Source organism: Papio anubis, chromosome 8 (assembly GCF_008728515.1).
Source record: "Papio anubis isolate 15944 chromosome 8, Panubis1.0, whole genome shotgun sequence".
Lineage (NCBI taxonomy): Eukaryota > Metazoa > Chordata > Mammalia > Primates > Cercopithecidae > Papio > Papio anubis.
In genome coordinates, this window is record NC_044983.1 from 78184211 (window position 1) to 78200713 (window position 16503).

Here is a 16503-nt window from a genome sequence, read left to right on the forward strand (position 1 = left end):
GCTAAGTTTCCTGAAAGAATAGTCCAAATGCACTACTTCCATTTCATTATCTCTCATTAACAATTGCGTTCATTTTAAAAAGACATATTGAGTGCATATGCTACTCTAGTCACGGTACGATGCCAAAGACACAGACACAAGACACAGTCAGATTCCCCCTAGAGAGAGAGAGAATGTAGATCGATAGCTTTAAAAAGGTCTGTTTATGTTACAAGGGTTTAGAGAAGAGACATTTAAACCAGAATACAGGATTTAAATTGAATAGTCAGTGAAGGTAACATTTGAATTGAGTTTAGAAAGATGATAAGTGGATAGTAAACAAGAGTGTTTGCCGAATATAATAAATAACCATAGTATTGAATTATTACATAATAATAAAGTAAATATCCATTGATTCATCCTGATATAAATGAATGAATGAATAAATAAATGAGATCATACTTCCTTACAAAAGAATTTTAAATGATAAATATGTGGAATCAAGGACACAGAAAATCACCATTAGAACACCATAGAGACAATCACCTTAGGCAAAGTCGACTGATGAATGCTAAAATTAGATATGGAACTTTTAAAGAGAAATTAGATACTCAAGGCCACTCCTCTGAAATCCTTATAACTTATTGTGGTGGTGTAACACATGTCCACACACTTTTTGATAATCTATTTTTTTAGAAGGTAAAGCTTAATTTTCTCCCCTCAGGTTATGTCTGAACTTAGTTATTTCCATGAATAAAGTATGAAAAGAAACTCTTATTTTGCTCTAACTGCATAACAAAATGCCATAGACTGAATGACACAAATGACAGAATTTTTTTCTCACACTTCTAGAGACTGGCAGTTTGAGATTATAGTGCAAGCATGTCTGGCTCTGAGCAGGACCTCTTCCTGGCTTGTAGATGACCACCCTCTTAATGTATATTATGTAGTAAAGAAAGGAAGTTTGGGTGTCTCTTCTTCTTATGAGTGCACTCATGCCATCACAAGGTCTCTACCTCATGACCTCATCTAAACTAATTACCTTCTACAAACATCATCCCTTAATATTATCTTATTGGGTGTTAGGTGTTCAACATATGGATTTTGAGGGGACACAAATATTCAATGTATGACATTGTGCCTCTGACCTCCCAAAATTCATATCATTCTCACATGCAAAGTGGATTTATTTTGTTCCAAAAGCTCTCAGTCTTAACTTGTCCCAGAATGAACTGTAAGGTCTGAAGTCAAAAGTCTCATCTAAATATCATCTACATTATCATATACAAATGAGAGTACAGGTATGGTTCATCCTAGGACTTTCTCTCCAGCTGTGAACCTGTGAAAACAGGTAAGCTACACATTTCCAAACTACAATGGTGGACAGGCAAAGGACAGGCAAAGGATAAACATTCTTATTCCAAAGGACAGAAATCAAAAAGAAGAGAGTAGTAATAGTGAAAGGTCTCAAGGAAGTCCACCACCTAGCAAGGCAAATACTTAAAGCTCAGAATAATTCTCTTTGGTCTGATGCTCTGCCTTCAGAACTCACTCGGATGAGGGCTGATTACCCCATAGCTCCACTAACCACTTCATCTCTGAAGCTGTTATGGGAACTATATGGTCTCTGAGTTGCCTTAGGGGGCATTCTTCCCTTGTCTTGAAGAGTAACACTGTTCGAAGCCAAATAGCACTCCTATAGGCTCTAAGAAGTCTGACAGTCTTCCTTAATTTTGTTCTCTTCAACTCAAACTGGCAGTGTTTGTAAAGTGCTGGCCATTAGGTCTGTGGTTCATATTCTTATTAATTTCATCAAAAAGGGTCTTTATTCACACCCTTGATAATTTTCACAACAAAGACAGGCTGAGAATTTTCCAAATTTTTAATTTGTGGTTCCTTTTTGCTTAACAATTTCATTTTCAATTAATTTATTTCTTCTTGCATTTTACTATAAGCCTACAGGAGAAACTAAACCATTCCTTGAGAAATTAGAAATCTTAGCAATCTCCTCAACTGACTATTCAATTTCATCACCTGCAAGTTCTACCTTCCCTGAAACACTACAATATAAACACAATTCAGACAAGTTATATATCATTTTATAACAAAGATCACTGTCTTCATCAATTTCTGATACTATCACTAAATATCTAAGTCTGAGTACTTTATTTTAAAAGAGGAATTTATTTGTTCACAGTTCTGGGGGTTGGAAAATCTAAGACCAAGAAGCTGTCAGATTTGGTGGCTGGCAAGGATCTACTCTTTGCTTTCAAGATGGTACCTCTTGCTGCCTCCTCATGTGGTACATGGGACTGAAGAGAATCAATCCTTTTCCTCAAGCGGTTTTATGAGGATGCTAATCTCAGGAATCCACCCTCATGAATTAATCAATTATGTAAGGACTTACCTCTTAATATTATCACATTGGAGATTAAATCTCAACATATGAATTTTGAGGCATATTCACACCATAAGCAATCTCCTTTTCTCCGTTGTCCAATAACATATTTCTTATTTCCATCAGAGACTTCTACATCAGAATGACCTTTACCATCTATATTTATATCAATATTCTGTTCATGATTATTTATCATCTAAGAAGTTGGAAGCTTCATGTCTAGCTCTCCTCCCTTTTTTTCTGAGTCTTCACCAGAATCACCAAGTACGTAAGCTTTTTTTGCATGCACCTAAAGACTCTTCTAGCTTCTACCATTTACCCTGTTCCAAAGCCATTTCTTTAATTTTACATATGTATTACAGCAGCATGCTGCTTCTCATTACAGATTACTTAGTCTGCTCAAGCTGCCATAACACAATACCATAGAATGGGCAGCTTAAATAAGAAAAAGAGCTTTTGTGCAGTTCTGTAGGCTAGAAGTCTGAGATCAATGTGTTGGCATGTTGGACTTCTAGGGAGGGCTCTCTTCCTGATTTGCAGATGCCTCCTTCTTGTGTATACTCAAGTGCTAGAGAGAGGAAGCTCTGATTTTTCTTCCTTTTTAAAATTTGTTCTTCCTTTTGGTATTAGGGTGCTAATCACATCATGGATGCTCCACTCTCCTGACTTCATTTAAGCTTAACTAATTCCAAAAAGCCCCACCTCCTAATACCATCATGTTGGAGGTTAGAGCTTTAACAAATGGAGTTTGAAGAGATAACTCTCAGTTCATAACAAAGACAAATTGCAATTTTACAACAGAGAAGTGTTTCACACACCACTACTGTTAAAATTACCAGTAATAAATTTTTTGATATTATTTAATATGATGTGATGAGAAGGGCATTTGACATCTCTGATATTGTTCCCTAAAATTATACTCTCTGTGTAATCATAAGAAGAGAGATAAACTTGAGAGACATTTTACAAAGTGCTTGACCAGTATTCTTCAAAAGTATCACATATATAATAGAAGAAAGAAAGACTGAGAAGCAGTCACAGATCTGAGGAATCTAAGGAGCCATGATAACTAAATACAACCTGGCATCTAGGATTAGATGCTGGAACATAAGAGGACCTTAGCGGAAAACTGCTGACACCAGAAACAAGTCTGTGGGTTTAGTTAAGAGTATGGTACTAACTGTTATGGTCTGTTTCTTGGTTTTGATAAATGTATTGTGGTTACTCAATATATTAATATTAAATGAAGCTCAGTGAATAATATATGGAAACTGTATTCTGCTTGCAAATCTTCTAAAAATATAAAATTATTTCAACATAAAAACAGGCAACAAAAGAAAGTATGTGTACAACAAAGAATATTTTAAATGGGGACAGAAAATCAGTAATCTCAAAAAAAAAATAACAACAACAAACAAAAAACATGACCCAATTAAGGGGCTTCAAGATGACTGACTATATACATTTAGTACTCACACATTCCACAAAGAAAAACCAAAACAGCAAGTAGCTAATCACACCTCAAATAGATCATATAAAAGAGAACACTGAAATTCAACAGAGAAGTGACAGAAAACACCTACAGGAGAATAAGAAGAGGAAAGTGAGGCAGCCTGGTTGGCCAGGATCAGCTGGAGGCATGAGGAAACGCTTTGATGTGGAGAAAGAATAAGTGAGATATCCCCAGTATTCCATATTCTCATTGTGGACTCCTGAAACCCTAGACATGGGAGAGCCCCTTGACTCTTACATGCCCTGAAACCAACATAGGGAGATGCCTGAAGACTGCACAACTGCATTACTCCAGAGAGAGAGCCCATGCTGAGTTCCACAAACCTCCAAGTACTAAGCAGCTACAGCATGGCATCATTTTAAGAGTTCAGAACCCCACCAGATTGCATCCTGCTCCGGAGCTGAAGAGCCCTTGTAGCTCCACATCCCTGTAGCTCCAATGACATTCTCTGACTACTGCAGTGCCACCAGGGCCAAAACAGGAATTGCCAACAGCAACCTTGCCCCTCCAATAGAGTGGCAGATGTGACTAAAGGCTATCTTGCCTGCAGCAACTGATACTGCTGCCAGCAGATGCCACCCCAGGGCCAAAGAGTGAGCCAGCTGTGAAGGCTATCCCATTTATAATGGCCAGAACTGCCAGTTCTCCCAGCACTAGGGTCCAAGAAGGAATCACTGGAAGTAACCCTGATCCAAGCTCCCAAGGTATTTTTACACAACTCAAGGAAAAACGTCACTGCCTGTAGTCACTGCTGCTATACTCTGCTGCAGCCAGGGGCAAAGCACAAGCAAAATGTGCCTTTTCCAGTTGCCTACCTATGGTTGCAGCCACTGAAAGCCTCCACTTTCATCCCAATAGCAGGACCACAGTGAAACCACTGCTACCTTCACTTGAGCTTTACACTGGTAGCCTACAATCACTTACCCCTCCCTACCACAGGCAACCTATGCACATGTCTCCATGGGGCCTCAGAATGGGTCCACTCAACCCAGCTCTGCCCCCACATTATCCAAACACACCCACAGCCTGAAGATTACTCAGTTCAGCCCATCAGCATTGATATCTGAACACTCTGCCCAGTGGCCTGAGTTCAGGCACATCCAACCTGTCACTACTACCATAGCTGACACCCATCCATATGCACCACCTCTGGGCCTGGGAACTGGTCTACCCAGCTCGTTGCAACCATTGCCAACATCAGTGAAGACCAATTGCCACATCCACTGCTCAGGGTCCCAAGAACCTGCCCAGTCTCCCAGCCCACTGTTATCATTACTGGCACACAAGCAACCCAGCTAGGAGCCCAAGACTTTGCTAACTAGATCTGCTAACACTGGTGCCAGAGTATGCTACCTTGGGACTCAAAAACAGGCATTCTCTGCCTAACACTGTCACCACAGAGGTTTGAAGACTGACCTACTTGGCATCCTAGTCCCCAGTAAAACTTCACACAGCCTCTACCAACAACTACATTTTAAGACACTGAGGAAATCACAGAAATGATTGACCATGTTTACATCTGAAGAAATCATACAAAGAATACACCGCTGCATGCACCCAGAATCAAAGCCAACATTCTCTACCCATCCAACGCCATAGATACTTGTTCAGAAAAGAGTGTTCCCCTATGAAAGCAAATTTTAAAAACTAGATGAAGCAACTGTTACAGTAGATGTGCAAGTATTAACATAAGGGCACAAGAAAAATTGAAAAGCAAGGAAATATGACACCTTCAAAAGAACACAATACTTTTCTAGCAACATTCCAGTCAAAAGGAAATCATTGATATTAAAGTAGCTCTGTGATATGCAAAAAGAATACTGAAAAACAGTATAAGTAATTCAGAAAAGCAGTTCAGGACATAAATGAAAACTCACCAAAAAAATGGATACCATAAAAAAGCACCAAACAGAAATTCTGGAACTGAATAATTAATTGAATAAAATATAAAATATATTTGAAAGCTTCAATGATTTAGAACCTATCAAGCAGAAGAAAAAGTCTCAGAACTTGAAAACAGGTCTTTTGAAATAATTCAGATAAAGATAAAAAAAAAATAAGAAAGAATGAGAAAAACCTACATGACATATAAGACACTATAAAGCACCAAATATTCAAATCTTAGATGTTCCAGAAGATAAAAATTAAAAGATTGAGAAAGGTATTTAACCAAATAATAGATGAAAACTTTCAAAGTCTAGCAAGACCTTTATACATATAGATACAGAAAGCCCAGAGAATCTCACAGATACGATTCAACAAAGTCTTCTCCACAGCACATTAGATTTAAAATGTCAAAAGTCAAAGACAAATACAGAATTCTAAAAATAGCAAAAGAGAAGCTTCCAGTCACTTGTAAAGGAATGCCTATCTGACTAATAGCATTTTTTTTTTGAAGAAGAAACCTCCTTGGCAAAAAATGATACATTGAGAGTGTTGAAGGAAAAACAAAAGCCAGCCAAGGATACTATACCCAGCAAAATTATTCTTTATACTTGAAGAAATATTTTTTTCTAGGTAAATAAAAGCTGAGGAAATTTATCACCACTAGATCAGTTCTGTAAGAAATGCTTAAGTCCTACACCCAGAAGCTAAAGAACATCATCTATCATCCTAAGAACACATGAAAATATAAGCTACATTGGTAGAGCAAACACATAAAGAAAAGACTGAAATGATACCACTACAGAAAACCACAAAATCACAATAATAAATAAGAGAAAAAGAGAAACAAACAATATACAAAACAATCAGAAATCAATTAATAAAATTACAGGAAAAAGCTCTCACATATCAGTAATAACCTTGAATGAAAACAGATTAAACTTCACACTTAAAAAGTATACACTTGCTGAATTAATAGAAACATGAACCAACCATATGATGCCTAAAAGAAACTTATTTCACCTGTAAAGACACATACAGACTGAAATAAAAGAGAAAAAATAATATTTCATGTGCAATAGAAATAGTAAAAAAAGACAAAGAAGGTCATTATATGATAATATAGGGATCAATTCAGCAAGAGAATGTAACAATTCTAAACATACTTGCATCCAACTCAGGAGAACCCAGATTAAAAAAACAAATATTAGATTTAAAGGGAGAGAAAGTCTCCTTTAATCAAAAACATAAAAGGCCTCTAAAAGAAAAACTACAAAGCACAGATGAAAGAAAGTAAAGACACAAATATATTGAAAGACATACCATGCTCATGGATTAGACAAATTCGTATTGTTTAAATGGCCATACTGCCCAAACTAATCCATAGTTTAAATGCAATCTCTATCATAGTATCAGTGTTATTTTTCATAGAAGTAGAAAAAAAAAAACAACTAACATTTTGTATAAAATAAAATAAAAGCCTGAATAACCAAAACAATCCTGAACAAATGAAGAAAGCATCACACTACCTGACTTCAAAATATATTACAAGGCTATAGTGACCAAAACAACATAGTGTTGATGTAAAAACAGATACATAAACCAATGGAACAGAATAGGGGACCCAGTAATAAAGCCACATATTTATAATCAAAGGATTGTGGACAAAGTCACCAAGAACATACACTGGGGAAAGAATGCCCTCCTCAATAAATATGGCAGTGAAAATTGGATATCTATGTAGAAGAATAAAACTGGATCTCTCTCTCTCACCATATACAAAAATTAACCAAGATGAATTTAAGACTTAAATAGAAGACCTTAAACTACAAAACTGCTAGTGGGAAACATAGAGCAAAAACTTTACTGATATTGGCAAAGATTTTATGACTAAGACCTCAAAAGTGCAGGTGACAAAACCAAAAATAGACAAATAGACTATATTAAACTAAAAAGCCTCTACAAACCAAAATAAAAATTTAACAGAATGAAAAGACAACTGTTTTAATGGGAGAAAATATTTGCATACGATTCATCTGACAAGGGACTAATATCCAGAATATAAAAGAAATTCAAATAGCTCAGAAAAACTACAAATGGAACAGTGGGCAAATGGAATGAACAGGCATTTCTCAAAAGAAGAAAAATAAATGGCCATCAGTTATATGAAAAAAAAAATGCTCAACATCACTAATGATCAGGAAAATGCGAATTTAAATTACAATAGGCAGGGCGCGGTGGCTCACGCCTATAATCCCAGCACTTTGGGAGGCTGAGGCAGGGAGAGTTCAAGACCAGCCTGACCAACTTGGTGAAACCCCATCTCTACTAAAAGTACAAAAATTAACTGGGCACGATGGTGTGCGCCTGTAATCCTAGCTACTCAGGAGGCTGAGGCAGGAGAACTGCTTGAACCCGGGAGGCGGAGGTCGCAGTGAGCTGAGATCATGCCATTGCACTCCAGCCTGGGTGACAGAGTGAGACTCTGTCTAAAAAAAAAAAAAAAAAAAAAAAAAATTACAATAAGATATCATCTTACCATACCCCAGTTAGAGTGTCATTTATCAAAAACCAAAAAATAACAGATGCTGGCATCCAAACAGAGAAAAGGGAAATTATGGAGATTTTTCAAAAATCTAAAACTATAACTACCATGCAATCCAGAAATCCCACTATTGGGTATCTATCCAAAGGAAAAAAACATCAGTATATCAAAGGGCTACCTGCGCTTACATGTTTATTGCAGCATTACTCACAGTGTCAAATATAAGCAATTCACTTGTCTATCAACAGATGAGTGGATAAATAAAATGTAATAACTATATGCAATAGAATACTATTCAGCTATAAAAAGAATAAAATTATGTCATTTACAGTAATATGGGTGGAACTGGAGGTCATTTTATTAAGTGAAATAAGCCAACCACAGAAAGGCTAATGTCACATATTCTCACTCATATGTGGGAGCTAAAATACTTGATTACATGGAGATAGGAGTAGAATGAAAGATAATAGAGGCTGCAAAAAGCATGTGAGTGGGAGAGAGGAATGAAGAGAGGTTGATTAATGGGAACAAACATAGTTTGACAGAAGTTATTAGATCTAATATTTAACAGCAGAATTAAATGACTATAGTTAACAACAATATATTGTATATTTCAAAGTCACTACAAAGGAGAACTTAAATTGTTCCCAAAACATAAAAATGATAAATACTTACATATATTTGGATACTCCAAATACCCTGGCTGTATCATAAAACATTTTATGTATGTAACAAAATATCACATTTAGACCACAAATATGTAAATGTTATATATCAATAAAATTAAAATAAATAAAAAAACACGACCCATGAGAGAAAAAAATAATGTGGACTTTATTAGAAATTTAAAAGTAAATAATTCTACTCTGAAAAAAAAATAAACTGTGTTAAAAGAATGAAAAGACAAGCCACAGAATGGGAAAAAATGTTGCAAAACACAAACCTGATGTTGAACTAGTATCCAAACTATACAAAATCTACTATGACTCCACCGTTATAAAACGAACAACCCAGTTAACAAATGGGCAAGATGCGAAGAGACAGTTAACCCAATAAGATATACAGAAGGCAAATAAGCATTTGGAAAGATGCTCAAAATTATACGTAGTTGGAAATGGCAAATTAAAACATACCTATTAGAATGGCCGAAACCTAAAACACTGATGACTCCATATGTTCCTGAGAATTTGGAGAAACAGGAACTCTCATTCACTGATGGTAGGAAAACAAAATGATACAGCTGCTTTAGAAGAAAGTTTGACATTTTCTTACAAGGGTAAAGATTGGTTTATCAAAAGATCCAGCAATCATGATCTTTGTGACTTTTTCAAATGAGTTGAAAACTGATGTCCACAAAAACATTCACATGAATATTTACAGTAGCCTTCTTCATATTTGCCCCAGATTGGAAACAACCAACGTGTACTTCTATAAGCGAATGGGTAAACAATTGTGGTACATCCAAAAAAAGAAATATTATTCAACAATAAACAGAAATGAGTTATTGAGCATGGAAAAGACAGGAAGAAAACTTAAATGCATATTACTAAATGAAATGTCAGTCTCTAAAGACAACAGAGTATGAGTCCAGCTGTATTCTGGAAAAGGAAAAACTGTGGAGAGAGTAAAAATATGAGTAGTTGCTAGGGAAGCAACCTGAAAGGGGAAGAAAGGAGAGAGAAATCGGTGGATCATAGATGATTTTCAGGGCAGTGAAACTATTCCATATCATAATATATCACTTACTATCTGACATGCATTTATCAAAATCCATTGATTTTGACAGTTCAATGAACAGTGAACATAAACAATGAACTCTAATATAAAGTATGGACTTTGTGTAATAATAATGTATTGATACTAATTCATCAGTTTTAACAAACACCTCACATTAATGCAACATGTTAATAATTGAGGAAACAAAGGGTGATGAGGAGAGAGGTGGTATATGGAATTCTGTATACTTTCTGGTCTTTTTTTCTGTTAACTTTAAAACTCCCTAAAAAATAGAGCCTATTTTTAAAAAATCAGTACTCTTTCAACAGGAAGTTGAGTAGGAAAATGGTGATTATTTCCCTTTGTTTTTTCACGGAACATGGAGAATGGAAGCTTAAATAAGGAAGATAATACATTTGTTGGTACACAACAAATGGGAATGAAATGCAGGTATAGTATTATATATTGTGGAGAGGCATTTATGGGAGAGGACAAGTGGCTCATAGAGGTGTGATTTTATTGGAAACTAAAATACCATGAATAATGTTATTTTTGTTAATGTAATTTTTGTACGTATTGAACGACCCCTTTTAAAGTTCTAAACAATACCAAGTATAACCTTCCCTTGATTTACTTTTTTTAGAAAATTCAGTGAGGATTAAAGAGTGGAATGGTTCTACATAATAAAAAAATTATGTTTCATCACACAGACTATTGATATTTTCTTAGACATTCATGAGATTGAAAAGTATCGCCTTATATGGGTCTTACGCAAGAATCTACTTCATCATCCAGTTTTAACTCAGTTTACCATTTAACCCAATGGTAAAGCTTTTGTTCTCTACAAAAAGTATCTTCCTACTCACCCAACTGAGGCCACCTAGATTTACAAGAACCTATTTTTCCTCACCTAAGGGAATACCCAAGGCCCATTATATGCTCTATTCCATTTCCACCAGAAACACGATCAATGATATTGGGTTGGTAGCTTGAAACTGTCATGGCAGGGTATTTACACTATGGAAATTGGCAAATTTTATAAATTAGAGCACTATTATAATTATGTATTTATTTATTTGTTTGTTTATTTACTTATTTTGGAATACCCATTTTCAAGCATGTACTAGAATAACAGTGCTTAAGGCTACCGCCAAAATCCAACCTAATAACTCTTGGGTATTTTTAAAATTTCTGTTTAACATTGAAAATTATTTATCAAGGAAAATGGAGCCCCAAACAAATAAGTGACAATAAAAGAAAAATTGCAGATTATTAAACACTCTTTTAATAAATTATCATCCTTCTAATAGTATGACAGCCTTAACTCCTTGGATTTACTGAATTTATATCCAGCTCCTTCGAGTGGGTGAAGGGAGCTGGCACACATAGAAGAATGGTAACTCCTAGTTAGAGGCCAAATCATCTGCATTTGATACCCGAGGTTCCCGTCCAATGACTCATCAACACAATGTTCCTGCATTTTGAAGAGATTTCATGTGTGTTTTGTGCAGGTATTCCCAAAGTTAAGAACGTAAAGGCGAACTACAGAATATACAAAATATAACAATGTATATACAGAAATTTCTCTCCTTGTCAAACCTACCATTGTTTTTTTGACTGGTAATGCCCTTGGTTCAATCCTTCCTTTTTCTAAAAGAACCATATATCTCCTAGAACACTAGTTCTCTCTCACTGCCAGAGCAATTGTTGTAAATAATTTATGAATTTTAATAATGCCTCATTACTTAAACAGGGAACATTTCTTTTCCTTCCAAATTAGTAATAAAAATATATCTTAAATGTACTGAAATGTTATTAGAGCTTTATTCTGTGAGTTTCTCATGCTGTATCTGAATATATTATTTGTGAACGATAATTTCTCTAAGCTGCTCTAGTGGCTGTATGTCTTAGGAATGCAGCAAGCTTTCTGGTAAATCAATTTGTGTTAGCTGTGCAGCACGGATTTGCAGCAGCATAATTTAGACTGACTTTTTCAAATAATACTTCCTCTGACAACACTTTCAAAGTGGTAAGATAGCTTAGAAAAGTACAGAATTGTCTTGAGATATCACATCCCATAGCAGAATAGTTGCAAAACTGACAAAATGGAACCTAAATTGTAATGTGATATAGTAAAGCAGCTGATAGATTGCACGCTGCACCAAAAATTGCTAAGTCAATGCCCAATAGAGAAATCACAGAACTGTAGCAACAGTAAGAGAAAAGTTCCAACTCTATGGGTGAAAAAACACAAATGAATATGCGGGTAAATAAGTAGTATTTTCCAACTTGGTTATATATACAATGTCATTCTTTAAATTACGAAGGTGACATAGAATAATGAAGAAAATGTATATGTTACCAGTTGAAACACTGTAAGTACTATTTAAACTTTTGGTAATTTGTTTAGTATGTTATATAATGTTATTTTAAGATTAAAGGGAAAATGGTTTTGGGATGTGAATGTCTAGATGTTATGTTTCATGTTAGTTGAAGCCTACAGATAATTTATAATGAGATTTAAAAATCTCATACTTCCTTGGGTAAATACCATTTTTTCCATAGGTAATTATGCTCATGACATAAGGTGTTAAAATATCACAGAGTATTTTAAAAGACACTGGAATTTTTTTCATATCTGTGATTGCACAGTGATTGCATTTTTGGAAAATTTGGGGAAAAATAAAGGTTCTCATGAGATGACACATCACATATAAATTATTTTGCACTTCAGCTAACTTTATATTTACTGTAATCTGACATTCCACTTTATATAGAAAGGTTTAATTGGAGTTTCACTCAGTACTACTATTTATTTTGTTATTATTGACAAATATTTTATTGCTGTGCAACCGAAAATGCTTTGGCTACTGATGTAGACATGCTTTAAGATGGATGTGCCTATAGTTGCTAAAAATAATGCTAGACACATAGTAGATCTTTAATATTGTTGATTGAGTCATTGATTGGATTCTTAAATCAAGACATAGAAAAGAAGCAAAGTGAATTGTGAATCCTTACAGGTTTAGCTTGTCTTATAAAAGGGGCTGGTGACCTTTGCAGCTCCCATTCTCATTTGTATGTCTTACAGTTTTGGAAGTGGGTTTTGACAACTATGCTTAAATTCTATCTTATATTAAAGATCATTTGAAGAATGAGAACTTTTGTTTCATAAAACGTGATTGACAATTACTCTTCTGCATCCATCTAAAATAAACGTTTTATCCTACCTTTTCCTATTGTCTCCAAACAAGACCATCTTAAAAATCATGCTGTCAGTACATGGCTGAATGATTTTTATATTATTTTATTTAAAGCAACAAAATTTCATACTTTGAACAATGAGTGATAAGGAAGCTGTATTTCCTACCAAGAGTGATTTTAGCCTTGGGGGGAAAATAAATCTCTCAATTTCAGGAAAAAGAAAAACTTGTTTTGCCATTTTAATGAGAAGTATTAAGTATTCCCATTTCTATATTTTGAGCTTTTGGAATGGAGAACTTACTATATTTTCCAGTAGTTCACATATATTTGTCTTGTATTACAAAATAAAACAAGGCCCAGCATGGTGGCTCACACCTGTAATCCCAACACTTTGGGAGGCTGAAGCAGGCAGATCACTTGAGGCTGAGAGTTCAAGACAAGCCTGGACAACATGGCGAAACCCTACCTGTATTAAAGATACAAAAATTAGCCAGGCATAGTGGCACTTTCCTGTAGTCCCAGCTACTTGGGAGGCTGAAGCATGAGAATCACTTGAACTCAAGAGAGGGAGGTTGCAGTGAACTGAGGTTGTACTACTGCACTCCAGCCTGGCAACAGAGAAAGACTCATCTCAAAAAAAAAAAAAAAAAAGTATAAAAGAATAGAAATAAGAGAAATATAGTCAACAAGACAAATAGAAACCTATAGACAGCCAGTCAAAGGAAGAGAAATACATGAGCTGTTAATGTGAAATAATTCTTGGGATTTGTTCTGATTGTTAAGGCATGCTTATTTTTACGTGTCTCAGTCCATTTGGTCTGGTATAAAAAATTATAAACTGGGCAGTTTATAAACAATGGTACTTTATTTCTTGGAGTTCTGAAGACCCGGAAGTCCAAGATCTAGGAACCAGCATTTTTGGTGTCTGATTCAGAATGGTGCCTTCTCTCTATATCCTCACATGTGGAAAGGGCAAGGGAGTTCAACTCGTTCTCTTTTAAAAGGGCACTAATGCCATTCATGAGTGATCCACTGTTTGTCCTAACCACCTTCAAAAGGCCCCGAATACCCTCCCAGTGGTGATGGTTCCAATATATAGGTTTTGGGGGAAAATATGCATTTCGACAACAGAAAGACATAAATGAGATTAGGAATTTCTGGTGACTGTCCACTGAACTGGGTCAAAGAAAGTTCAGTAATGTTTTGTAAACTGGAAATTATCTTCTCCTGACTTATATTTAAATCCATAGTAATACCAAGAAGTGTAGTAATGTAACATTATTTTTCAAGTGTTAGCATTGCATATAATAAACAGCAAAACCAAATTATACTGAATGAAACAATCTGTTTCTGAGACTTCTCTGAAAACTTCCTGTTGCCTTTTATTTGGCAAATTCAGCTATACATATCTGTGGGTTTGTCATTATTACAATTTATTTGTTTCTTTTTAATTTTTTCTGATTTTTATCTTAAAATCTATCAGTTTCTTCAAAATTTATTTCTATAGAGATTCTGCAGCAGTTTATAAACATTTGCTGAAATCTGTGGTATAAGGCTTATAAAAGGAAAAAATATAAAACATTTGTAACATTATACTTTTAGTTAAATAAATCTTGTCTGGCTTTCTGATAGTAGTGTGATTTTCTAAGATACCACACTGAGAAACTGGAGAGATGGTTATTTGACTTTTCTTTCTTTCTTTCTTTTTTTTTTTTTTTACAAATTCCTACTTTATTATAAACTGTGTAAAACTTTATAGACTTACTGGATAAATTTTTGCTGCATGGACACATAATTCGATACATGCTGAAATTTCCCCGGGGCATATTAACTATTAAAAGATGATGAATAGCATGGGCTAATTCCAGCTGTGCTGGGCTAATCACATACTTATCTTCAGATTTGTGTGAAGAAGCATGATGGTGAATTTTGGCTAAGAATATATAGAATATATCAACTAGAGATCGGTGATATTCTATAATCATGAATCTGTTAACTCTTTTGGAGGCAGGATGCATTAGCATGTCAGCATTTTTTGATAATAACAGCTAGATTTGTGATTGACTTTGGTAGAGCTGGGAGTTCTTCTACTGGGAAAGCAGGTCAGGCATTTCTGCAACCCGCTTAGTATAAGAGAAGTCCAGCAGGAGAGGACTTCTGGTTTTCTGATCACGACGGGCTTCAAGAACTGGAGACAAAGTTTGTCCTGTGAGACCCAGTGATATAGTGAGGAAACCTGTACCTGCTATCTCTAAACCATTTTCAATGTATGTCCTTTCCTTGATGGTGCTGTTGTGTTTCCTTTGCTTATAATAAATCTCTTTCGGAAAAACAAAAACGAAAAAACAAAAATCAGAGTCTTGTTTTTCCAGTAATTGAACACTTAAGGCAATTACTATAGAATTAATATCGATGTAAACAAGAAAGCCCAAAATCCAGCAAAAATAAAAATCCTAGCAGTAAAGTAGAAGACTGGACCAATGATATGATTAAAAAAACTGTAAAGATGTTTTTATAGTACTGCAAGTTAACAGAGGTCTTTTTAGAAGAGTTTAACTGAAACAAGTTTTGGTATGAAGGAAGAGATAACCAAGGACTACCTGGTCTTTTAGAATTCCTACTACATAGTCCTCTGCATATCTTTTATTTTATTAGTAAATTTGCATGTTTTTCTCTTAATTACCTATTCTTAATTATGTATTCCTAATCTCAGGGATTATGTTTTTTATAACATGGAGACCAAAGTGTTATTTAATGAGTAATATTGCCACATACGATTCAATTTAAATTACTCTGTTACAGAATTATTAGAGTGTAACTCTTTAACTAGGGCATCTCCTTCTTCAACCCTCATTGTGGAAATGAGAGTAAAAAGAAAAATTGAGATCCTTTGAATAAATAGTGTGAAGAGAGAGATCACCTTGCTTACAGTGTCCATTTTTAAGGTTGGTGCTTGCTATGGATTGAATTGTGGTCCACCAAAAATCTATATTGTATTTATAACCCTTGATTTGATAGTAGTTGGGGATGGGGACTTTGGGACACAATTGGATGAGGTCGTGAAGGTAGTACAATAATGTGATGGGTTAATGTCTTCACAAAAAGAAGAAGATTTCTCTCTCTCTCTCTCTCTCTCTTCTCTCTCTTCTATGTGAAGACACAATCAGGAAAAGATCATACGCAAGCCGAGAAGAGAGCCTTCATCAGAACTCACACATGCTGAAGTCTTAATCTTCAGTAGAACTTGCCCATGCTGAAGCTCTA